We start from the raw sequence: 26,503 nt of genomic DNA, 5'->3' as shown, positions 1-26,503 counted from the left end.
GAAGTGTTTGAATAAAGTTCCTGTCTCTACAATCTCCTGTGTTTCTGTGCAATTCTGTGACCCAAGCGTGACACCCTGCAACACTGCAGCCACGCTGTCCCTGGGATTGAGCCGCTGCACTAGACTAGCCTGCCAGCGTCAGCGTTTAACTCTGTGTGCTTGAGTGCAGCCAGTTCAAGCGCTGTTGGCTTGGTGATTTACTGAGTTTCATCCATGGCGTCAGTTGCACTTTGTACATATTGTTCCAGTAGTTTTTTAAATAGTTTTTATAATTCATTAGCAGTGTGTAAAATGATTAGTGTTGCAGTAATTATCATGCTGTTTGCATGAAAAAAATGTGTTCCGTTAAAATTTCACTTCTTCTTTGTGACATTGTGACATTTACTTAAAATGCAGTGAAAAAGTATTTGGCATCCAGGGATGCATTAACCCTCAAGTATGTGGCAGTTAAAGCCCCAAGATGCCACCGAAACACCCTGCACCTTCTAAGGCTTCTGGCAATGAAAACACACTTCCATGAATTACAGTTCATACAGCGGTAACATCAGTATTTGACATTCTAGAACTGCGGGAGACATAGCAGTACAGTATACAGCTTTACCTTTACATTCTTTATTTTTAGGTAATGTATTAAGCTGAGTTTGAAATTAAATTAAAGTGTTTTGAGGGCATATTTAGGGTTTAAACTATAAAAATAAGCATTTTTTTAACCACATCCAAAATTCGCGGTTTTTCACAATTCGCGGGTGTTCTAGGAACGTAACTTCCTGGAATTTTGGGGTTTACTGTACACAGTTTAGTCACAATCATATCCATATACTGTATCAGTATCTATATTTCTATATTTTTGTAATTTTCACAAATTTCACAAATTACCCATGCTAATATGGATTATTTTTATTATTTTGTTTTTATAGTCTATAAAACAGACATACCCAGTATTAAATGTACATGTACATATTGTAGTATGTATGTTCATCTTCCGGTACAGTTAAATATAGTCTGGATTCATAACAGGCATATAAACAATCCTTATAAAACCACTTGTAATGGCAATACACTGCACTTGAACAGAATAAGTAACTAAAAAGAAAAATTTATGTATACATACAAAGTCTGCATCAACCCAGTGTCAAAACAATAGTAATAAAGAGAGCCACTATGAAGTATGCATTCAGGTAATTGGAAGAGAATATACAATTTACATTATGAAAGGAGAATAAACTTGTTCAAAATTCTAGTGTGAATGAGCCTGAAGATAAAAGGAGAAAGTGTCACTTCTGTACATCTAAAAAGCAGGACGCTACTTTGTGTCTAACGACCATAAATAGGGCATGAATGAGCTCATTGTTGCTACATTAATAAGAAATAAAAAGGAAATCACAAAGATTTTTTTCTGCTGATGCACCAAAAGCTGCGAGGATAATGTTTTGGGTGTGTAATCAAATAGCATTTGACCACATTAAAAAGAAAAAGAATGAGCTGAAAAGATCAAAACCCATGCAGACACAATGAGAATGATGCCCAAAGCAGTAAATGGAAATGCTTATCACTGAACAAAGGTCTAGAAAACAGGTAAAATTTTTGATTTTTACAGAGAATTTAATCAAGTATGTGTATGAGGTTATTTATTTATTTTTTTAAATCAAGTAAGTCTTTTGTTAAATATGCCTATAAGATGAATGACAATACTTGCCACTACATTACAGTTGATTTTACATGCCATATTATATGTCAGTTTGATTTAATAGAGAGGCTTTTGTATGTGTGTGTGTGTGTGTATATGTGTGTGTTATGGCAGCGAAGAGCTAGGATGGCTGTATTATGTTACTGTATGGAAAATAATTGTAATTTTTGTAGATTTTTCCTGTAATTTCTAACTAATTTAGAAACAAGTAAACTACATCAATGTTAATTAATTTTGCACAGCAGTCTCTTGTATGTGTTTTGTCTCAAATTCCAAAGACAGGTCCCTGAAAGCTTGAGTGTGTAATGTAATGGAGTATAGTGCTGCCCAGGGTTCTTATTTTATTTCTAATGCTATCATGATAGGCTATGGACCCCATGATTCTGTAATGGAATATAAATACAGAAAATGGACAAATACCTAACAGATTCAATCAGGAAATGAAAACAGAACTTTACACTGCATATAGTGAAATGCCCTTGAAACCCACTTACAGTGTCCCTTTAAATAACAGCAATGTGATTTAATCTATATCCATTAATAAGTTGAGCATGTAATATGCATTAACTGCATTATCTTTTTGAGAAATTTAGAGTCTGTGCATTAACCCTTGTGTGGTGGTATTTAGAGGCATTATTCCAAATACCTAAAACCTAAACCAATCATTTACATCACCATCAACACCTCCATACTCATTAGACCTCCAACAATACCATTCCCTTTCACACACAATACCTAAATCCATCAGACTAATCATTCTAATTTGTTTTCAGAATGGAATTGGAGAGGGACACAACAAATAAATAGCTTGGTGTATGTGGCTTCTTTCCAAAATCCAACTAGTGTGGCAAAGAAAATCTCTGCTCATATGGCCTTAAAAACCAATTTAGAAAAGACAGAAGCCAAGTAGAAGTAGCGCTCACTTTGGAAGAACATCAAAATATGAGGATCATGTTTCTGTCAATTCAGGGTCTGGCAGTGAGTTTGAAGAAGTGTATGGGGTTGATTCTGAGGCAGAATGAGAAATACGAATGTCAAAAAAATAACATTGAATCATATTCTTTATCAAGGAAGCAGCTACACTGCCAGAGTGATAAATATACAACCAGGGCCAACATGGATGGCAGTTACGCACGTAAGACATCAGGTCTTATTTTGACATTTTTATTCCAGCCACCATCCAGACAATCATTCTGGATTGCATTAATTTGTAGGGGAGCCATATTTTTGGAGAGAGGTGGAAGAAAATTGACCAAAGCAATTTACATGCATACTTTGGGCTGCTTATAATTGCTAGTGTTTTAAGATTTAATGGGAAATCCCATGTGCAACAATGTCTCTGCAAGATGCGCTTTTCATAAGCAAACTGTAAAAGAACTAGAGAATCTGTGTTGGGGAGCACCATAAACCGGAAATCATTATGGTTTGCAAAGCTACAAAAGGAGGCGTGGATAACTTGAGCAATTTGAGAAGTATCATCAGCTGCAAAAGAAGAATCTTACACTGGCCACTTGTAATATTTTTTACTTTCCTGGATAATAATAATACATTTTATTTATACAAGGTGCTTTTCAGAGAACTCAAGGACACCGAACAAACAATAAATACATAAAAGACACAATTATAAACAACTTAAAACATCAGAAAATCTAAAAATTAAAACCAAACAAAACCACTGTAATCAGAAGGAAAAAGAAAAAGCCATTTTAAACAGATGCGTTTTAAGTTTGCATTTGAAAAATGAATATAATTTGATGTTTCGGAACTCCGCAGCTAATGAATTCCAGAGCTTGGGAGCAGAACGGCTGACAGCTCTGCTCCCCATGGTAGTTAGATGGGTGGGAGGGACGGTCAGATGGGTGGAGGAAGAGGATCTAAGGTTACGGGATGGAATGGCAACATGAAGAAGGTCAGACAGATATGGAGGGGCGAGGTTATGAATGGCCTTAAATGTTAATAGCAGAATCTTAAAATCAGTTCGAAACTTGATCGGGAGCCAATGAAGTTGCTGCAAGACCGGAGTAATATGGTGAATAGATGAGGTTCGAGTGATGATACATGCTGCAGAATTCTGAACTAACTGAAGCTTATGAAGAGATTTATTAGGGAGACCAAAGAGGAGTGAATTGCAGTAGTCCAGCTGAGAAGTGACAAGACTATGAACAAGAATGGCAGTGGTATGAGGAGTGAGGGAGGGGCGAATGCGATTAATATTACGTAGGTGGAAGTAAGCAGACCGGGTGATGTTATTAATGTGACATTAGAAAGATAGAGTACTGTCGAGGATGACACCCAGACTCTTGACCTGAGATGATGGGGAAACAACAGAGTTATTAATAATAAGAGAAAGATTATTGGTTTTGGATAATGATGATTTTGAACCAGTGAGGAGAACCTCAGTTTTGTCACTGTTTAATTTAAGAAAATTCGAAGAAAACCAGGATTTAATTTCATCAATGCAGTCAATAAGCGAGGGTGGTGGAAAAGAGGAGGTGGGTTTACTAGCAAGGTAGAGCTGGGTGTCATTAGCATAACAGTGAAAATTAATGTTATATTTGTGAAAAATATTGCCAAGGGGAAGAAGGTAAATAATAAATAAAAGAGGATGTCTCCACTTACAATACATTTGTCATCTGGATAGCATTTTTGGAATCTTTAGTTAATAATCTTTTGCAATCTATTGTAAGTAATAATTAAATAGTATTAATTAAATTATGTTGTAACAATGAATTATTAAAACAGGACTGAAGGTAACTGAAGTGGTAACTAAATGTTATTTTAAGCTTAGGCAGGTGTGGCTTTTGCCTCATCTTAGAGGAGCCACCAATATAATTACTAAGGTTAAAATGAAGTAAATGAGTAATGAATACCCCCTTAAAAAGTGAGGACAAACTGGTGGGAAAGCTTAGATCAAAACCCCCGTTAAGGTCAATGGAGAAACCTGTACGACACCCCTATTAATGAAAAGAAGTTTAGAATAATGGAAGAATCGACATGTATATGAAATTACCGGCAGCTGTAGTTGACTAGTTAAGATTATAGAATTCTGCATATTAAGAGTTAGACGACATGATGTATTAGATAAGGAATTGGTAATAGAAAAGTGTAAAAAAGAATGAATTGTTGAATTAATTGTTCACTCCTTGGACCAACATATGTGTGCAAATCTAAGTGCAAATAAAGAATTGTTCTGTATTCTCATCCGGGCTCTGTAAATTACTTCTTTGATAATAGAGGAAGGCTTTTTCCACACCACATTGAATCCAAATTTGAACAGAGGGAAGCTCCAGAGAGACATCTTTCTTCAAGAACTGGCCAAGGAATTGCAAGACCTCAAATCCAGAGGAGACAAAACATCCCAACGACCCCTGCCTTGGCAGCCATCTTGAGGAAGATTCAGGAGGAGCATGCTGGACCCACAGGACCACCAGCTCCAGAACCCAAAATAGAAGCAATATTGCCTGAAAAAAAAAATTACACATATATATTAAGGTAACATACAGTATGTAATGTCACATTTAGCCTTCCAGGTTGCACATAAAAGGTAGGCAGAAGAAAACTGGGCAAAGAGACCATTATTAAATTATTTGGGTTTTATTCACTACTGCAACTGTTATTGAAGCACCCTGCAAACATGACAATTTCCTAATTGTCTGCCTTACTCCAATGATCATCCTTCGGATTAAAAGAACTCAAATGTGTCTTCCTTGGGAGTGTTCAGCTGAACAGAGACTAGCTGGAGTGAAGCCAGTGAAGTTCTGGACAGGGCAGAGAAAACAGAGCAGCATGCAAGCGAAGAAGGCTTTAAAGCCTCAAAACATGGTGCGATAACTGCCTTAAGCACTACTCTCCATAGCTGATCCCGCACTGCTAAGCTTTAGTTTATTTGAGAATTTTATTATTTTGTATCTGATTGCTGTTTGAAAGTGTGTACCAGCCTCAGAGAATGAATAAACAGTGAATCTGTGCGATCGGAAGGCATAACAATATGTTTGTGTGAGGAACAGAGATACTAAGATGAGCTGTATACTTATTGAACAGTATTTGCATCAGTGTAGTTTGCTCCCAGTAGCAGCAAGAGGAAACACTGCAATGTCTGAGGACACAAGGACAAGATGACAGTTATGCATCAAGTACAAAAATATTCATTTGCAATGAACACACAGTAGATCTCTGTTCTTCATGTGCTGTGTAGATGCTATAAGTGTCTGTTCATATGGACACAATATAATTTCAGTGTAACACTGCATGTAAAAACTTTGTTCCATTTGTTCAGTTCAAAACAATCAATAGCTCTGGAAATCTTGTCTCATTTGCATTTGTTCAAAATGAATATGATATATTACACCTATATCTTGATTTTTGTTCTACACAAAAATTACATTTATCACAAGAATGTAATAACACTTTCATTTGTAAATATGATCTAGCAGAGGTAAATAGTACATATTAAACATATTTCTGTCTATATTGTTTGAAACAAATAAAATCAACACCTGTTAAGTAGTCTAACATGAAATGTTATGGTTTTTCTTGTTTTAAAATCCCAATAATGTTGCAGGTCTATAAAAATAGAGTGGTATTAAAAATTTAGCGCAATCAAAAATAACATGAACTATAAAGTGTTTATGTTTTCATGATCAATAATTATGTGCAAGTCAGTAATATGACCCTTGATTAACAATACACAGTATTATGGAGCAACTCTTCACATCCTACCTCAGACTAAATTATATTGTTTAAAAAGAGCACTATGTTCTTTGAGAATGATTTCAAGATATGTTAAGCTCTGAAGAAAACAATCAAGGATGTAAATATTCAAACTGCTACAAGGAACACAGTAATCCAGAACATCACTGACACAATGAGAAATGCAGTTTTGACTAATCTCACATGACTTGGCATATACAAATATAATTTCAGTTGTCAAGTTTTTTTTGTTTTTTTTTTCATTTAAAAACAAAGTTGTTTTAGACATGGAAGGCATTTTACCCAGATCAGATTTTCAGCTCTCATCTCTTCAGCTATTTTTTGATGGGTCATACAGATTATATTAATGTGTTTCTGTGCTTTAGGAACTTAAGTTTAGTATCAATAAAATAGCAATCATTTGCAGAATATTACAGAGAGGTGAGCTGAATTGATTCCACTCTCCATCACACTTAATGATTACTATCACTAAACAATGATTTGGTTGGTCACACAAACCTAATATGTTAAATCTTGTTCTATTTATGATTCTGCAAATAGCCCTCTACCCATCAGAAGTATTAAAATGTAACTTTACTTTTAAACTTTCATGAATCCATCACAGCGAAAAAAGTTTCAGTTGTATTATCATAGATTAATTTTAGGTACTGTAACGCATGTTAATGAGTATGCATATAATCAATTGAATATGTATATTTTTTTCTGAACTTATTTTTCATATCAAACAGCAAATCTCACAGGTTCTCTTATTTGAAAATCAAGACACGCATGTAAATAAATCTAACAAAATAAGTTAATAAAAGTATGCAAATTCACATCATCAGAAAAGGAGCTGGGTTGAGATTCCCATCACAAGAACAGGTTGTTTTTAAAATTTAAAATAGTACATTCTAAAGCATTAGCTATGTGAATAACAAAGACTTAAACTTTCAGCAAGAAGCTAACAAAATCAGTTTATTAAGTTAAAAAATTAACTAAATTTAGATTTTAACTCTATGCTGCTCGATATTTTTTAATACATGTGTGTTAATGGACTTAAACATTTACACTGCCCAGCAGTAAATGTCAAAAGGTGTACAGCCATTGACTTATTTCACCTTTTTACTGTATATATAAAAAACAAACAGCATCACAATAAAATATTGTGAAAACAGTTTGTCTCAAAAATGTGTTTATCATTGGATATTCATTTTCCTTATCACAAGCATGACTGTTTTGTTTTAATTTTTAGGTACTGTGACGGGTGAGGTACAAACAAACACTAGAATCTGCTTCTCCCTATTACAATACAATGCAACATAACTATGTATAGCACTCTTCACTGAGTGCAGGTGTTGAGTATTGTGAAGATATTCTCAAGTAAAATGCAAGCATAGATTATATTAATTACTATTATTGCTTATTGATATGAATACATATTTTTACGTATACTATACATGCACTTCCATCACAGAATTCATTGCATTCTTCTAATCAACACTGTAGCTGTGTTTCTTCAATGTTTCCAAAATTCTGAAGCTACTGGAAAGGTATACGCATTCTGTTATGCATATAAAAAAATCCCACAGTCCAAGTTCTTTTTTTAAAGTTTAAGTGAAATTCAAAGCAGAAATAGTTCAGAAAAAATGAAGAGAAGAACTGATTTTTTTTTTGATGCTCCTGTTAGGGGTTGCCATAGCAGGTCATCTTTTTCCATATCTTCCTGTCCTCAGCATCTTGCTCTGTTACACCCATTGACTGCATGTCTTCTCTCACCATATCCATAAACCATTTTCTTGGGCCTTCCTCTTTTCCTCTTGCATGGCACCTCTGTCCTTACCATCCTTTTCCCAAATTACCCAGCATCTCTCCTCTGCACATGTCCAAACCAACGCAATATCACCTCTCCAGACCATCCAACCTGAGCTGACCCTCTAATGTTCCTAATCCTCTCCATCCTTGTCACACCCAATATAAATCGTAGGATCTTTAAAACTGTCACCTCCAGCTCAATCTCCTGTTTTTTAGTCAGTGTCACCGTCTCCAACCCATATACCATAGCTTGTCTCACTACCGTCCTATAGACCTTCCCTTTCACTCTTGCTGATACCCGTCTGTCACAAAGTACTCCTGACACTCTTCTCCACCCACTTCACCCTGCCTGCACTCTTTTTCACCTCTCTTCCACAATCCCCATTACTCTTTACTGTTGATTTAAACCAATCCACCTTCACCAACTCTACTCCCTGCATCCTCACCATTCCACTGACCTCCCTCTCATTTACACACATGTATTCTGTCTTGTTCCTACTGACCTTCATTCCTTTCCTCTCTAGAGCATATATCCACCTCTCCAGGGTCTATTCATCCTCCTCTCTACTCTTGCTACAGATCACAATGTCATCAGCAAACATCATAGTCCAAGGGGATTCCTGTCTAATCTAGTCTGTCAACCTGTCCATCACCATTGCAAATAAGAAAAGGCTCAGAGCCAATACCTGATGTAATCTCACCTCCACGTTGAATGCATCCGTCACTCCTACCGCAGACATCACCACTGTCACACTACCCTCGTACATATACTGCACAACTTTTACATACTTCCCTGCCACTTCCGACTTACTCATACACTACCACAACTCCTTTTGAGGCACCCTGTCATATGCTTTCTCCAGGTCCACAAAGACACAATGCAACTCTTTCTGGGCTTCTCTATACTTTTCCATCAACACCCTCAGAGCAAACATTGCATTTATTGTGCTCTTTCCTGGCATGAAACCATACTGCTGCTCACTAATCATCACCTACCTTCTTAACCTAGCTTCCACAACTCTTTACCATAACTTCATGCTGTGGCTCATCAATTGTATCCCCCTGTAGTTACTACAGCTCTGCCCATACCCTTTATTTTTAAAAATTGGAAAAGCTGATAATATACACCAAAAATAAGATATTGTCTACAATGTTTCAATTTCAGGCTTTCATACCTTAGTTTCATTTCCTTAACTATGTTACTGTATTCATTAAGGTTTATGTTGCTAAACACTTTATATCCACTCAGAAAATCTATGCCTCAATGCCTTTACATTTGTAGGGTAAATACTCGATCTTTCTATTGGAGCTTATTTTTTTTCAAGTGAATTTTTGATGATTGTAAGGAATGCTCCATTAACATTAGCCTATTGCAGAGAATACAAAAACTTCCATTATCCACACTCTTAAAAATAACGGTACCAATGTGGTTCTTTAGAGAAATGCTGAACCAGTTTTTAGTTCCCAAAAAACATTTAGATCCATAACAGGCTTCAAAATAAACATGAATAAATGGAAACAGATATGAGAAAACCTGTGGGGTCCCGATTATAAGAAAATCTGAACCTATGGTATTGTGTAACAAAAGTCCTTTTAATATATTGGTATCCTGCTGGGCAGCCTACTGTTTATTGAAGCTTTCAGTTTTTTCTTCATATTAAAAACCTTTTCAAAGTCAAAGAATCAATTTCATATGCAAAGAACCTTTCACAGAGTGAAATGATTCATTTGTCAAGCAACGGTTCAATGAGGAGCCATATAATCCTGAAAAGAAGTGGTTTTTAAACTTTTTTTTGTTACCCAATTTTGCCTTTTTGTGTTTTTGAGACTCAGAATCAACCGGGGGTGGTTCCCCGCTTGAAGAATATCTGCTAACAGTCACTCAGGAGAACCTCACTGGCAGTCATGTGAACTGGGATTTGAAAACTGTATGCAGGACTTTCCAACTAATTTGAATGATGAATGATTTGAAACATGAGTGGGTATGAACCAAAAAAAAAAAAATCAGACAACACCCAACCCAAAATGGGTTGTGACTAATAGTTTAAGAAGCTAATTCCAGGATTATCATGTACAAGCCAAAAACAAATCCTATACAGGTCACCACACCATCACAGGGCACCAACATACACACAAAGCCAGCCAAACTTAAATCTGCACGATTTTTGAGATAGGGAAGTAAAAGTGCATTTCCCAGGTAAAAGCTCAGAAAGATCAAGAGAGCACTAAAACTCAACGCAGACAACTGACAAGCAAGCTTGGATTTAAACCTAGTGTCTTTGCGACTTACCTAAACAAGCCATTGTAACACTTTACCCCTGTCTCCTGTAGGATTGCCATAAAATTTACTATTGGATCATTCTGGCTTGTAAGAGTTCAGGTTTCCATTGCAAGAAGCGTACATTATTGCAGCTCATCCATCCATCCATCCATCCTCTTCCACTTATCCGAGATCGGGTCATGGGGGCAGCAGCTTGAGCAGAGATGCCCAGACTTCCCTCTCCCCAGCCACTTCTTCTAGCTCTTCCAGGAGAATCCCGAGGCGTTCCCAGGCCAGCCAGGAGACACAGTCCCTCCAGCGTGTCCTGGGTCTTCCCCGGGGCCTCCTCCCGGTTAGACATGCCCGGAACACCTCACCAGGGAGGCGTCCAGGAGGCATCCTGATCAGATACCCGAGCCACCTCATCTGACTCCTCTCGATGCGGAGGAGTAGCGGCTCTACTCTGAGCCCCTCCCGGATGACTGAGCTTCTCACCCTATCTCTAAGGGAAAGCCCAGACACCCTGGGGAGGAAACTCATTTCAGCTGCTTGTATTCGCGATCTTGTTCTTTCGGTCACTACCTATAGCTCATGACCATAGGTGAGGGTAGGAGCGTAGATCGACTGGTAAATTGAGAGCTTTGCCTTACAGCTCAGCTCCTTTTCACCACAACAGACCGATGTAGAGCCCTCCATCTTCACTATCTCTTTGAAAAATTTGTGAAGTAATCTATACTCATTAAGTTTGTAATAGTGTTTCTAGTTCATAAATTTTTCTGATGGGTGTACGGAAGTAGTGTCAGTTTTATGTTAATAGCACATAAAATATCATAGAGTTCATTAACACGTGTATAAGTGTAAAAAAATCCTCTCTCTGACACTGAATACTTTTAACCAATTAATTATTTAGCAGAAATGTGTCAAGAAACACTACAGGGGCTCCTTTATACCAACAGCCTGCATAGTGCCTCATTGTGACTGTAACTTTATTGATTTTTTTCTTTTTGGTCATTCTGAAGTGTGTTCAGATTAGTATATTATATATATTCTATTTAATTAGCTTTGCTTCTGTAAAAAGCTTAATTCTCACTGGGTAAGGGGCAAATTAAGTTCTATTCATCTATCTAAATTGGATCCAAAATGTAATCACCAGCTTTGTACCTTGGGCCACCACCCCAACATAAAATACTGCTCAATGCATCATATTGCCCACACGGATTACTTTTACTACACAGCATTTTTTATTTATGCTGCCACACACATTTTCTTATGGTTCACAACACTGAATGCATCATCTTAGACTGATCTCTCAGTCAATACAAGAAGTTGCAAAGCAACAAAAGTATTGTGTTAAGAATTTATAGCCTATGTCAAACATCACATTAATGTTATCAGCGGTAATGAGGAAGTTGAATGGTAACATAATATAAATTGATAAGTAAGACGAACCCCAGTGAGCCCACAGTCCTTGTGTAAGTGCCGAATAGATTTAAGTTACCACAACCTGAATGTATTAACAAATTCGCAAAACCAAATGGTCCAGGTAAGATTCTAAAGCTGCCCTGTAACAGAAAAAATTAAGATTTGAGACAAAGTTTCTCAAAAAGATACTACACAACCCTGAATCTGATCAAGCAATGAATGTGTTAATGAATATTTCTCCCATTTGCTATCTTGTGATTCCCAATATCTTTGGTTGTTAAACCAAGGGCCTGACATGCAAAGACAACATGCAAAAGGTGGTTGAGGCCAGTAGACAGATTAGCAATACCCAATTACAAACTAGAAAAAAATGCAACAATCATTAATGCATCAGAAACAGCTATACAAGTGGCTCAAGCAGTATTAGGCCATGTTAGAATAACAGTTTTTAGCCTTGCTTGTTTTTATTACTCTGACCAATGGGGCATTCATTGCATTAGCTGGCAGTCTAAGCCTCTGTTTAAAAAAGGCTCAGACGCCTGCAGTAATTTTTGTTTATTTTGACAATTACAGTTGTGCCTTGTGATTATACAGCACGCTCTGGGGTATAATGAGACCTGCAGTGGAGCAGTGCCTTGCATGTCCTTCACACCTGAGCCTATCTATTGCCAAATATGTGAAGTTCCTACTTAATTTGGGGAAAAAAAAAAAAATATAAAGCATTTAAACAAAGATAAAATGCACATTAATGGACTTGAGCACCTGACATTAATTAACCTCTTCACATTACACATTAATTGTGAATCAATACTTCAAATCAAGAAATCTAATTACAAAAAGAGTTGACTCACAGCGACAAATTAGCAGATGAATTACAATGAAAGTCTCTATTGCAAATTTTGCCTTGCTGGGTACCTTGGGTAAGTTCTAGATGGGAGCAAATGCAGTTGCAGCTTAATGATTTTCATTTAAACATTCTGCAGACCAACAGTATTCCACCATTACTTGAGCTCCAATCATTTTGCAGGTACTTTGTATTTAATTGTCACTTTAGACTTTTCACTCCAATATTAAAATACCCTTACTATCCTTTATGCGGATCAGAAAAAAATGCATTGTCTCAGAAGCCACGTGCTTCAAAGTGTCAACCAGTATGATGTATTATTTAAACTATGAAAGCCTGGATCCTTTTGTAAATGCTGCTTTCATTTCTTGATTTTTTTTCTTCCATTGACCTGCCAGAGTTAATAGAGGTAATTATTAGCATATTTAGCTAGTCATGCAGGAAAAATTACTCACAAAAACAAAATAAAATGCAAGTTTCATGGATTTTCAATAAACCTTCAATGAGCAGCTAGTTGTGCCAGTGCTGTGGGTATCTGACTCAAGTGCTGTGACTGGTAGGGAAATTCTATTAATGGCAGACCTTTCATTTTCATCCAGGTTACATATAACACTTAACTCCAGTGAAACATCAGTTTGCAAAAGGATTAATAAATTGGTTATATTAAAAGAAGAGAAGGAATAGCATCATGTATATGTGATTTCACTAATCCAGAGGTAAAAGATAGTATTCCATTGACGTTGGCATTAATGCTCTAAGTTTACAATTTTAGATTCACCCTTCAGTGACACCTTTCCTTCAAAATAAGAAATATGTAACTGTACAGATACAATGAACCAAATCATATCTGTTAATATTGTCTTCACTGATACTGTTTATGAATAGCATGACACATTAAACCCATTTATTAATCACCACTGCTGCAGCAAAAGAACCCCATGGTTCAGAAAAAAATAAGAGGGTTTAGAAAGTGTATGTGTTAATTTTAATTGTGGGAGGAAAAACCTTAATGTTTGTCTTGTCTAGAACTGGCTTGTACCTTTGCCTTATGTTACATGGGTAGCCTCTGGCCCTGTGAACTTGAACTGGATTAAACAGAGTGAACGAAAGGGTGTTTTCTACAGTAGACCCCAAATTCAGAATGACACTACTAAAGCAGAGGTAAAGAAAAAGTGTGATTTATTAACTCATAGGAATCTGAAATACCATAGGGGTTAGTACAAACACAAATACATTCTATGACTATCTGGGCCATACTAATACAAATCATGGCCCTAATCTCCAACAGAGTAGCTTTTACCATTACCCACACTGGGCATAGCACTACTCTCCTCTCAAACAACACTCCTCTCTTCCTTCTGGCCAGGTCACCCTTTACCTCTGCCTCTGGCAAGGAGGTCTTTTTGAGTGCTAGATCTAAAGCTGACATAGCATTTTTAGGAATGGACTTGTCCTTTTTTTTTTTTAAACATTTTATTGAATTTTTTTTAAATGAAACAACATTCCATACAAGCAAGTCAAATTTTACAAAACTAGGTTCAAGTCAAGTCAACAACCCCCCAAATAAGAAAGAGAGCTGGGACAACATAGTAAAACTTTAACAGTAGAAAAGATAAGTAAGTATACAAATAGAGTTAAAAGGGGAAGAGAATCCACTTCCTTAATTTAAATGCTTATTCTAAAATGTTCATTAGATCTTGCCAGGTTTAAAAAAAAAGTTTTGCACAGATCCTCTAAGTGAGTATTTATTTTTTTCCAATTTCAAGTAGTATATAACATTGGTTACTCACTGACTGAAAAAAGGTGAGTTAGGATTCTTCCAGTTGAGCAAAATCTACATACCAATAGTGAAGTACAGTAAAGGCAATTAGTTTGTTTGTCCTTCTCCACTTTAAGCCCATCTGGAGGTACACAAAACACAGCTGTTAGTGGATTAGGAGAGATTGTGACACCCAGGCTGTCTGAAAGGAATTTAAATATTTTGGTCCAAAATTATGTTAATTTGGTGCACCTCCTAAAACATATGACACAAAGAGGGTGGAACTTGATTGCAGCGTTTGCAGGTTGGGTCTTGCCCTGGGAACATTTTGGACAATTTTAACAGAGACAGATCTGCTCAATAGATGATTTTAAGTTGAATGATTGTATGCTTTGCACATATGGAGCTAGAGTGAATTCTGTGCATTGCTGCCTTCCATTCATTTTCCGAAATGTTGAGTGAGAGATCCTTTTCCCAATGAACTCTGGGATCTTTGAAAGAGAGGGACTTTAAAATGTTTTTATATGTTACAGAAATGCTGTCTGAGTCCTCGAGACTGATCAATAATTTTTTCCAGACTAGATGTAGGTGGGAGGTGAGGAAAGTTGGACAGGTTTTGTTTAACAAAGTTTCTAATTTGAAGGTAGTGAAAGAAATGTGTTACTGGAAGGTTAAATTTGGAATGTATTTGCATCCTATGAGCAATTACATTATAAGCTGTGTAGGTTTGAGAAGGAGGGAAAAGGTGGTTATTGTACAGAGGTGCCACAGATAAAAGCTTCTCTGTTTTAAAGTACTTCCTACATTGGTTCCATATTCTGAGTGAATGAAGCACAATTGGGTTATTAGTATATTGGCAATATACTGTATTTACTGGGGTACAAAGCAAGGAATATAAAGAAGTACTGCAGTATTGCAGGCCAGGCGTGTGTATTTTCATCCATTTGTGGTAATATCCAGGTTTTATACCTTGTATATTTGCCACCCAGTAATAAACTGAAAGTTAGGTAGAGCCATGCACATTCTGCCTTAGGTATTTGTAGGGTCGCCCTTTGGATGCATGGATGTTTTGAATTCCAAATAAATGAGGTTATGATTTAATCTAACTTCTTAAAAAATGATTAGTTGATGTATATAGGAATACTATGAAATAGAAGCTTAGGAAGGATATTCATGTTGACAATTCTTCCAGCTAAAGTGAGGTGAAGTTGGACCATCTATGCACGTCTTGCTTAAGTTTTTCCAAGCAGACACAAGAATTTTGTTGATAAAGAGCTTTATGTTTACTTGTGATGTTTACCCCTAGGTATTTAAACTGATCTGATTTAAAATGATAAAAGGGAAGGTGTCCAATCTAATATTGTGTGCTGGAGAGTTCACTGGAAAGAGCACACTTTTATTCAAATTAGTTCTGAGACCAGAAATCTTTTGAAATTCTGTTAGTGCTGTTAGGACTGCAGACACAGTATTTTGTGGATCTGATATATACAGTACCATATCATCAGCATATAGTGAAATTTTATGTTCAAGTCTTTCTCTGAAAATCCCCTTTATGATTTTCTGTCGCTCTATGGAGATTGCAAAAAGCAGTGGTGACAAGGGGCATCCCTTGTCTAGTACCATGTTCTAGTTTGAAGTAGTCTGAAATAATATTGTTAATACAAGCTGAAGCTTCTGGACTGGCATACAGCAGTTTAATCCTTGCATATATTATCTGTTAAAGTGCCATCTGCGAGATGAATATGTGGGGCATAGTGATTTAAGCTCCATGATCAAAGGGGCATGGTCGGAGATAACAATAGCGTTGTACTTAAAAAAATTTAATCATGGGTAAGAAATTGTTATCTATGAAGAAATAATCAATTCTTGAGTAACAGTGATGCACAGGTGAGTAGAAGGAATATGCACTTGAGTTTGGGTTTAGGAAGTTCCAGGGACTGTGTAATTGTTTTTTGCAGTGTTAAATATCATCATCCCTATAGGAGACCTATCTAGGTCTGGATTTAAAACACAATTAAACTCACCAGCCATTATAATTTTATGAGTGCTCACATTGGGAATGGAGGCAAATACGTTTTGGATGAAGTCCCTATCATCCACATTTGGTGCGTAGATACATGTATTTATCAAAATTACTTTACAGTTAAATAAATTACCCATGACAATCACATATCGCCCTTCAGGATTAGATACTACATCTGATACTATAAATGAGATTGTTCTATGTATAATAATTCCCACACCTCTAGTTTTCTTTGTAAAGCTGGAATGGAATATTTGGCCAGTCTAGTCTCTGTGCAGCCAGACCTGTTCCTTGCTTACTAAGTGGGTCTCCTGTAAAATTGCTTTGACCTTAATTTCAAATATTTCCAGGAGTTATTGCCATAAAGCCTATTGTTACGTTGGCTCTTACAAGTATAATTATTAATAGGATAGATAAGAAATAGCTTACTCTCTTTAACCACTACCCCCCTCCCCCCACAAGTGAGGCTAAACCACATTTCGCAAAGTCCCAGTCCTCTGACATACCTAGAGACAGAGCTTGTCCAAAACAAAACGAGCTCCCCAGCAGTGCATGACGATTAAAATAAAGATATCTGTTGACAGTACAGTCCAAATACTATAAAAATAAAATGTAATCTTAAACAGTTTGAGAGAGTAAACCCAGGAAATGATGTGAAACAGTAGACCTGGATAAGCAGATAACATTTGATAGTAAGCCCTAATACAATGATCCAAGAGTATGATGTTAAACAGTCCACTATAAGTCTACATATATACACTCATAATTGTAATTAAAACAAAAAATGGCAGATAACGAAATAGAATATATAATTAATGAATGAGTCTCATTGCGAATGGGTCCTACAGCAGGTAAGATCTTCTTTACCATGCCAGGACACATGCAACTCATGATAGTCTTTCAAGATGTGTCGGGATCAGTTTTCTTAACTCTTTTTCTGCTTCCTCTATTGAAGTAAAAATGTAGAACTTGCCTTGAATGTACACTTTCAATTTGGCAGGATACAAGAAGCTGTATATGATTTTGGCTTTCTGTAAGCGCTGTTTAATGCGGCACATTTAGCAGCTGTTGAGGGTGAAAAATCATGAAAATACAAATGTGGTTATTTTCAAATATACTGTAATCTCATGTTTGTGTCTGAGAACATTGTATGTAGTTTAAACTGTAATTTTTCAAATCGCAAATGAAAGTCCTAGGCTTTGAGGTATTCAATCCATGTATGCAGTAAGCTGCTGCTATCTTGGTGTCCATTTTGAAATCCTCTTCAATTATTTTAGAGAATAGTTCAGCTACGAATTTCACTGGGTTTGGACTTTCACGTTTTTCAGGGAGACCTTTGAATCTGATATTATTCCTTCTGCATCCATCTTCCAGTGCAGCTAGTCTGTCTCTGAGCTGTTTGTATTCAGAATTTGCAGCCATTGCTTTTTCGTCAGTGGTAGATGCCAGTTGTTCTGCTATTTCAATACAACGCATTTTCCTGTATTTTTTCCTCAATTTTTTCTAGCAAACCTTTAAAGGCTGCCTCAAAGAGATTATTTAAATGGGTTTCCTGATCTTTAATATCCTGAAACAGCTTCTCGTTTGTCTTAATTTCTTTCCTTGTATCATTTATGTCCTTTTTCCTTATATCATTGATATCCTTCTTTATATTATCCTTGAGCTCCTTTATGTCTTGAGCAGTGGCCGTTGCGGTGATCATTGCCTTCAGCTCAGACAGATCGTTTCAGTCTTCTCCAAACTCCGCGGGTGAAGTAGCATGTCCAGTTGCAGCCAATATTATTGGCTCACGATGGATTGATGACAACACTGAAGGTAAGGCCATTTTCAGTTTCACTGAGCCTTCTGGAATCAGCGAATTATCCTGGCCTGAATCACTTACACTCGCTCTCACTTTCACTCTTAGCTGGGGTTGATGCAGCAGGGTTAAAAAGTCCTGGGAAATCTGTGTTTTCACCTATCTGTTCCAGGTCAGTCTCTGGCAGGCCGTACTTTCAGCTTGAATTTGACGTCTGTGTAGATTTGGATAAAGCTTTAGCTGTCTTTTCTGTTTCTTTCGGAGTCTTTTTTCTGCCACTCATGCTTATTTATGATTGTATATACTGTAATTGACCCCCCGGGTTGAATAAATGCAGGATACCTCGGAATTATAATAAAAAAAAAATGGAAAAAATAACACCGCTGCTAATGGCGTTCCACCTATGATGTCCATCTCCCGTAGTGGATGAGACCAACTCCCTGGATTTGCCCTTTAAAACTCCTATAGTGTCAGCTATAAATCCTTCCCAACAATACAAGATATTCTTGCAAGCCTGTTTAAATGGCCAGACAATCCTGCAGATGCCAGAATAAGCCTAGCAGCCATATTTTGCTGCCACCAACTAGCAGTTTGGGGGGTAAAAATCATCTTATTGCACACCCTTTTCTGTAGCTTCCATTAACCCAGATATGTTGTGAAAGTTTTCAAAGAATAGTTTCTCTTCTTATACACCATGCAATTCTTTTTCATCTAATACCATATCCTAAGACCTCAAATAATGTCTGCCTCAGGTCCATTGAACCTGTGACTAAGACTCCATAAGTAAGAACTAACATTGATCAGTTTCTACTAGTGCTTCTTTTTTATACTTAGTAAATGTTTGGATAATTGATGACTGTCACCTAGCCTGATGCGAGTATGTGTGAATGCATGCACCCCAAAACAGACTACCATGCCCACCTAGGCTTTTTTTCATCCTGTTCTAAGTTCTGTCATATAAACTACAATCTTCTGCAATCCTGTACCCTACAAGAGGTTTGGGAAGTGCATAAATGTGCATCTTAAATAAGGATGTTTTGTATTCATCTACTTTTGAACCAAAGTGTTCCATTACAACCTAGGGGAGCAAACATGCATCCCAGCTCTATTATGCAAAAGAAAGGATCAAACTGTGAAAGGTAAACCCGTCATTGTGAGGAAATGCCTCCCAATGTACTAATTTAAAAGTACTTTTTTGTTTATTATAAGGACAGTGCATGCAAACAAACAAAAAAAAATGACTTTTGTTACTTACCGGTTTGTTCCTCAGGTGTACAAGTGGTGCAGCTGTAGGTTGTCAGGCCTGGAGCAGACAGAGTTGCGCATGTTTCCATGCAAAGGGCCCTTGAATTGGAATGCATGCCTGCTGCTTGTTGTGCTTTGTCCTGGCGTTCTTCTGGTGAGGCCGTGGTGTTTGGAGACTGTGCCACTGTGGTGTGAGCATAAGAGAAGAACACAGCGAGTTCAGCACAGATGACATTTGGGCTAGGCGCTTGACTAGGTGGAACGAGGGGTTGTTAGACTCAGTCATAGTTGACCAGGGATAAAAGCCAGGGATGATGGGGGAGTTTAGTTCAGACCAGGAGAAGATCAATACGTGAGTTACAAGGTGATGTATTGGCAGGGAATAGATTGGTATTCCGATTTGCTAGGACAAGTCAGCTTTAACCCCGAGTTTTTGGATAGAGGGAGAAAGCAGGCTACAAATTTTTTTCTTTTACTAAAGAGCTTATTAAAAAAGGGTGTTGATTTTTTTTTTTTGGATTTTAGAACTTTTTTTTGGTGCATACCATGTGTTGAATGCAAGTTTTGCATTTTTTTGTTTCATCATTCATCATTGCAGTGTTTGTATACCTTTTTATATTTCTTTATGAATTTTGTTTCAATAAATACCCCTTTTTAGTTGTTTTATCAGCTGCTTCTGCTTCCTTTATTGTCCTACTGACTCTCAGTCCTGATACTTCATGCCCCAAGTTCTAGCTAAAGCCTAAGATAGAGACTCTGGGGTATGACAGTCATGTAAACACCAACTCTCACTCAAACATGCCCAAGTTAAATTTAATTATCAGCTTAAATTGTACATCATTTAGATGTGCAAAGATTTTGGAGTAATTAGAGAAAATACATGCAGATGTGCATAGCATGCACAACTTTCATACAGAAAACATATATATGTGCTGGTTCTTTAAATGTCTTTATGTTCCCTGTGTTCTGTGGGTGGTTCCACCTATCCTTCTTCCATGAGGGACTGCTCTCAGTCCAATAAAGCCTTATGGAATTTGGAGTCCCTTGTGGTTCACTGAATACACACTGGAAGTGAGTTTTGTTAGCAGTACTGTTTCATTATTGTTTGCTTTTTATTTTGAACCTTTTAAACCAAAGCTCATTTGGCCTGGGGTAGGCCAAAGCCAGCAGTCAGAGTAGGCAGTCACAATTCCTGAGAGTGGGCTTTTAGTATATGTGAATCAGAACACTAACTCAGCTTTTTTGAGATACAAGGCAGAAGTGCTAACCTCAGGTGTCATCTTGTTACATGCCAGAAAAAATATAATTGATGGGTTAATAAATGTTAATATATTTCTAGCATTTTTCATTGTTTTAGATATATTTGTAATATAATGTGAAAAGCATCTATTGCGATTGTCATGTCTGTCTATCAGCTCAAAATGTAAAGATTTTGTTACATGATGATTACTTCATTTCAAATACATTGTAGTGATGTACAGAGCCAATATTAAGTAAATTGCATCACTGTCCAAATACTTACAGACCCACCTGTACATGCATACATATATACATACTAGGCATACCTTACAACATAACTAGCTGGGAAATCCTAACAATATAAAATTCCATATGGTACTGCATGATTTACAAGGTTAAAGTTCGCTTTTAAAGCCAACCTCCTTAATAATAAGGCTGACAAAAGATGGAAGAAAACTCAGATTTGTGGGAACTGACTTTCGAAATGGAGATTTCTACCACCACTGTTTCAAGCTCTGTAGTTTAAGGATTGCACTGCTAAGCCATCTAAGGTCACATTAATACCCTTACAGGTATCATCCTGATTTTGCATGACTGCTGACATAAATGAATAACCCTTGAACATTTTTTGTGAAAAATTTTAAAACTGCAAAACTGTGACAAATGCTGTCTAAATTAAAGATAATAACAATACAGAAAGAAGGCAATCCAAGAATCATGGTGTGTATCAGTTGACATACTGATGTTCTTTAAAAATGTAATTTATTCAAGGAGGAAAATTTGTTATTAATTATCATGAGACCATTTTATTTAATTAACCCACCAATCATTATTTTATTAGATTTCTATGTGTTACAAATGTGTGGCTTTAAAGCTTCTGTGAAGGTTCAGCGCTTATTAATTTGTTCCAGCATGGCTCTGACTTAATTGCTTTTTCGTGTAATCACAAGCTCGTTTTTTCACTTGCTATGTAATCTAGTCAGAAGAATAAACTGATGTCCATCAGTCTACCACAATTATTATTATGAGGCCACTTCTGAGACATTAGAACATGAGTGTGCTACCTATCTTGAGATATCCATTTTCCTCTGCAGTGACAGGCAGTTTGAGTTTGTACTGTTCAAACAATCTTCCGACAAATAAGGAAAAGAACAGAGTCAAACAAAGTGCAATCAAGCAATAAGCACCACTTTAGCCTTAACCCTGCAAGAGAAACCATTTCCCTGTTCATCTTTTTGGCAAATTACTTTTTCTTAATTTGTGAGTTCATTCAAAATTATTACAATTAATTTGCCTGCATCACTTCTTTCTGGAATATGCATGCCCATAGCTCTCCTTATTTTATTTCTATCATAGGACAATTAAACAATCATTTGCACAATCAGCCCCCTGCCATGCATTCCCATTACTAGAAGCAAACAACTAAATTTGTTTTTATAAAAATAAAGGAGGTAAATAGCAGCTCAGTTGGCTGTGACTGTATATGATAGTAAGTCTTTCCACCCAAACTGTCGAGACTGATGTAATGTTATTACCAAGCTCTAATCCAGATGTAAGGAGCCAAAATGGAACACTCAAGATTTCCATTTAATTTGTAAAACACCATCAGAAAAGCATTTTATAAATGTGACTTGAGTTTTCAAGAAGATAAAACAATTATACCCTGGAGTAAGAAAATGCCCTTACCTTATTCAATATTTCAGCTTCAAAAATGGGATAAAAGCATTTCTAAAGAGAGTGGGAACATGTGCTGATAGCGTGTTGCTGCACCCACCACGCGATGAATCACTTGGATTGGAACCCAAGTGCAGCAGGTGACACCTCAGCAGCACACTGGAACAGTGAGAGTTTTTTTTTTTTTTTTTACGGTGGCTTGAGTGACAATCCTGCCACCAACACATACACATATACATATACTGGGGGGACTACTTTGCCCCTTGCTCACTTTGATCGCCAACCCCCATGGCTGCGGTTCATGCTAGCCTCTTTGTGGTTCTGCTGCTCGCGTATGGGGATGTACAATTTAAACAGATTGTTATTTTCATGGGAATTGTTACATATGCATAACAGAACTAACTATTTTACATTAGAGTGAGTAATTAACCATATTAAAAAAATAGTAAAACATAATAATTTGAAAGTAAATGATGTTTTTTTTTTTTTTTTTGTTCTTTATTTCGCTTTATACAATTTCTTGTATTAGGAATTTGGTAGTTTTCGCATACCCCTTGGGGTCAGAGCACAGGGTCAGCCATTGTACAGCGCCCCTGGAGCAATTACAGGTTAAGGGCCTTGCTCAAGGGCCCAGCAGAGTAGGATCTCTTTTGGCAGTGACGGGGATTCGAACCGGCAACCTTCGGGATACCAGCACAGATCCTTAGAGTGATTTGTTGCATAATATGACTTTGTTCTGTTTGGCTTTAAAATTAACACACAAATACTTTTTAAATTTACACTTTTATTGTAAACCTTCAGTAAAAACTATTTTTTTTATTACATTTTTGTCAATATCACATTGAATTTTGATTCTGTGTTTGGACTTTCATCGTAACAACGCAATGTATAGTTGCCCGTGATTGAATTTTGTTTCTCTCTCTCTATTAAATAAAACAACTTTTTCAAATGTTTGGCTTTGAGCTTTGTTAATTGTCTTTGCAAAAGCTATTCTAACAGCAAACATAACGTTTTAATACAAATGGCATATCAAGATCTCCTTTGTTGTCTAATGTTATTCACGGAAAATGTACTACATTACCTTTCTTGGATATATCCTTCTTTCTACAGTAATTCGTGTGGAGGAAGACCAGACAGTGTTAATGGTTGTAGATATTCTTCGGGATATTATAAGTTAATGTTTTCATCTTCCACACGATCACCACCAACTGTTTCAGCATAGTTTAACCGTGCCGTGTAACCGATTGACATTTTGTGCGTAAATTTGTTTAACTTCTAAGTTTCTCATTGCTAGGATTGCCCATGTAATTGATTTTTCTGTTGATAACCCTTCGTGATGAAATTCTTCAATAAGATTTGGACATAATGCATCTTTAATTGTGAACTTAAAGTGAGGAAAATGTTAAAATCTATAAAATAGCTGAGAGATCAGGAACTATGTCTGTCAAAAGCATCCACACGAATGACAGGTGAGAGTTTCATGTGTGTGTTTGAATATGGTTGAGAGGAGGACGTGACTTTAAAAAAACTCATGGCCAAAGCTTCGTCTTGCGGGACTTGAAAAAGTCTCTTGGAAAAAAAAGCCTCTTGAAAAAAAAAAGTCTCTTGAAAAAAGTCTTGTCTTGTCCCAGGATTTTTTTATATAATAGATATACAGTATAGAGATATATATGTTATTAAATTGAGAGGATAAAGTGAGCTGGTACTCACCGATACAGAAGCACAGTAACTTTCAATTTTTAGCAGTTGTGAAACAAAAGTCATTTTGTCTGTACTGACATGCTTTATGTACATAGAATCCCCCGGTGTTCCATATCCGCTCATTGATCAGATTTTACCTGATTTTGGCACACTAATTACCGAGACCTTAATTATGTCCACCTCTCTCCACTTGTTATATATGCACATACACACACACACACACACACACACACACACACATATATATATATATATATATATATATATATACACACACACATATATACATACACACACACATATACAAACACACACACATATATATAAAACCCTATGCCTAAAAGTGCAATGATGTTGTAATCTCCTGTTTTTTGTCACACTTTAAATTGGGCTTATTTTAAAACCTACATATATATGTTTGGTATCATTCTTTTCAGAATTTACCGAACTTTAATGTGATGTTGTTAGATTTTCAGATTCTTATTCTGATTTTAAATTATAAACTAAAAAAATATCAAGAACTCACATCTCACGAGACGGAACTGTGTGCCAAAAGATTTAACCACACCCGGGGTCGGAAATAAAACACAAGCAGTAGGACAGCTGCTGTACAGGCTTTTAAATGTTTGAAGCGCTGCCTGAGATGTAGATCACGCAGCATGGAAGCAACAGCAAGACAGCAGCTGATCGAGCAAAGAGGAGGTAAAAAAAAGTGTCTCTCACTCCCTTTTTGAGTTAAGGTTGCTCTTTCAGATACAGCAGAACCATGTACAAGTTTTGTTCCTTGTATCAGTACTCACTTGCAAACCCAGCCACAGGGGATACACAAACCAGTGTGTTTGTTCGTGCTGGTTGCAAGCCCAGATAAATGGGGAGGGTTACATCAGGAAGGGCATCCAGTGTAAAATTTTGCCAAATCAATATGCTGGCAACGATATAAATTTCCATACCGGATCAATCGAGCCCCGGGTTAACAATGACTGCCACCAGTACTGTTAGCCAACAGGGTGCTGGCGGAAATTGGCTACTGTTGGCCGAAGAAGAAGAATAAGAAGAAGAAGAAGAGCGGGGAGACATGTCCGGAGGCAGGAGGAGAGGAGGAAGGTAATGTTGGCAGTATGACTGGTAAGGGGAGAAAGTTAGCAGATATGATGGAGAGAAGGAAGGTTGATATATTGTGTGTGCAAGAGTCTAAATGGAAGGGGAGTAAGGCCAGGTGGATCGGAGGTGGATTCAAATTGTTCTATCATGGTGTGGATAGGAGGAGAAATGGAGTAGGGGTTATTCTGAAGGAACAGTATGTCAAGAGTGTTTTGGAGGTGAAAAGAGTGTCACACAGAGTAATGATTATGAAGCTGAAAATTGGAGGTGTGATGATGAATTTTGTTAGTGCAGTTTGCTGTGTAATGGATGAGAAAGAAGATTTTTGGAGTGAGTTGGATGAAGTGATGAACAGTGTACCCAAGGGATAGAAAGTGATGATTGGAGCAGATTTCAGTGGACATGTTGGTGAAGGGAACAGAGGAGACAAGGAGGTGATGGGTAGGTATGGTGTCAAGGAGAGGAATGAAGAAGGTCAGAGGATAGTGGATTTTGCCAAAAGGATGGACATGGCTGTGGTGAATACGTATTTTAAGAAGAGGGAGGAACATAGGGTGACATACAAGAGTGGAGGAAGATGCACACATGTAGATTACATCCTATGCAAAAGAGTCAATCTGAAGGAGATTGAAGACTGCAAAGTGGTGGCAGGGGAAAGTGTAGTTAAGCAGCATAGGATGGTGGTCTGTAGGATGACGTTAGAGATCAAGAAGAGGAAGAGAGTGAGGGCAAAGCCAAGGATCAAATGGAGGCAGTTGAAAAAGGAAGACTGCAAGGTTGAGTTTAGGGAGAAGGTGAGACAGGCACTGGGTGGTAGTGAAGAATTACCAGACAGTTGGGAAACTACAGCAAATGTAGTAAGGGTGACAGCAAGAAGGGTGCTTGGTGTGGCATCTGGACAGAGGAAGGAGGAAAAGGAAACCTGGTGGTGGAATGGGAAAGTACAGGAGAGTATACAGAGGAAGAGGATGGCAAAGAAGAAGTGGGATAGTCAGAGAGATGCAGAAAGTAGACAAGAGTACAAGGAGATAAGGCGCAAGGTGAAGAGAGTGGGGGCGAAGGCTAAAGAAAAGGCGTATGATGAGTTGTATGAGAGGTTGGACACTAAGGATGGAGAAAAGGACCTGTACCGATTGGCTAGATTGAGGGACCGAGCTGGGAAAAATGTTCAGCAGGTTAGGGTAATAAAGGTTAAAGATGGAAACATACTCACAAGCGAGGAGAGTGTGTTGAGCAGATGGAAAGAGTA

The sequence above is a fragment of the Erpetoichthys calabaricus genome, chromosome 8, assembly GCF_900747795.2.
Source record: "Erpetoichthys calabaricus chromosome 8, fErpCal1.3, whole genome shotgun sequence".
NCBI lineage: Eukaryota > Metazoa > Chordata > Cladistia > Polypteriformes > Polypteridae > Erpetoichthys > Erpetoichthys calabaricus.
The sequence above is the reverse complement of the archived record's forward strand: the minus strand, read 5'-3'. Positions refer to the sequence as shown.